Here is a 1,530-nt window from a genome sequence, read left to right as displayed (position 1 = left end):
CTTACGGGTTTGAAACGACATGAGGGTGAGTAATTAATGACAGAATTTTCATTTTTGGGTGAACTAACCTTCTAAGTCATATTGAGTTTGATAAGAATTAGCCTATTACTTTGGCAGGCAGGTAGGCTATGTAATGGTTTTATGTTTGTTCTGAGAATTTAAATTAATTTATTTTCTTCTTCCTATCCTGAATTCTGACCATAATACAATAATATTATTAATACTTTACCATGGTACCATGGACAGCTTCTGTCCACACTATCATTGTCATTACACCAAAATTTCAGTATTTGATACAGTGAAAAATGAATATTCTTACAATGGATATAATTATTTTATTTAAAAAGTTAACTATTAATGTAAATATTAACAAATTTAAATATGACAATATAAAAACATAAAAAAATATATAGAAACAATAATAGGCGATAATAAGTCTGTAAGGCTGAATTTATACTGGAAAAGCTAATGCACATATTTTGACTTTTTTTCCCCGTCTGTTTACATTAACATTTTACTGTAAAATTATGATAGATTCATATAGGCTGTCCTTCAAACAGTTATTGAAGCTTTCAGAGTCAGAGTTTCTGTCATTTTTAAGTTTGTTTTTTTTATTATTGTTATTATTCTTTGATTTGAGAACAAAATTAATAACATGGCTTACTGAACAAAATAAAAGTGATGCTATTCACTACTTATCCACTAGTAGGCAGTTATATCAAAGCACAGTCTTCCAATGCATCTCTCATTTAGAGTTCAAGAAAAGTATAGTGTTAACCTTCACCTTTCTAAAGACTTTTCATGTGTCAAATCATTCTGACAAGAGCGAAGAGCTGTCAGTTTTATGTATGCAGGGATTGTGTCTGGTCTGGAATCCGCAGGGTGTTTTGTGGGTGTATCGTGTCTGGTGTCTGCTTCTGGAGGGTAGTTTTTCAGTGGCTAGCACAGAAGGGCACACCAGCATCCAGATGGCTACAGTGAGTAAACTCTTCTGCTCTAACACTTAAACTGGAGGCAAGTTGAATTTGACAGGATTTTTTGTTTTTCTTCTTTCAAAAGTAAGGTTTTTTTTTTAGCACTCAGACTTACTTTCAGATTGCTTGATAAAGTATAAATAAATAAATAAATAACGCGGCGAAGGACCGAGGGGGACCACAACCCCCCCCCACACACACACAGTACGCAATCGCAAAAGGACCGAGGGGGACCCCGCTCCCTACCTCGCACCGGGCCCCGCATTAGCTAAGGACAGCCCTGAGTGTGACCATAATATTTGAATACAAAACAAACAAACAATTTCATTTTCAATGGGTTTTGATTTAATTTCTTAAAAAATGTGTCAAGTGGTGCAACCATTTCGCAAAAAAAATATGTAAAAAATGATCTTATGCATAACCTTAAAAAAATGTCACTTATGACAACTTTGTTGCTTTGCATGTCTTGTTAGCATTTTAATTAGATTAAAAATATATATTTTTTTGTGTGTTTTTTTGTGTATATATATATATATATATATATATATATATATAT

This window comes from Sinocyclocheilus anshuiensis, unplaced genomic scaffold (genome assembly GCF_001515605.1).
Source record: "Sinocyclocheilus anshuiensis isolate Anshui unplaced genomic scaffold, SAMN03320099.WGS_v1.1 scaffold140, whole genome shotgun sequence".
NCBI lineage: Eukaryota > Metazoa > Chordata > Actinopteri > Cypriniformes > Cyprinidae > Sinocyclocheilus > Sinocyclocheilus anshuiensis.
Note: the sequence above shows the minus strand (reverse complement) of the source record.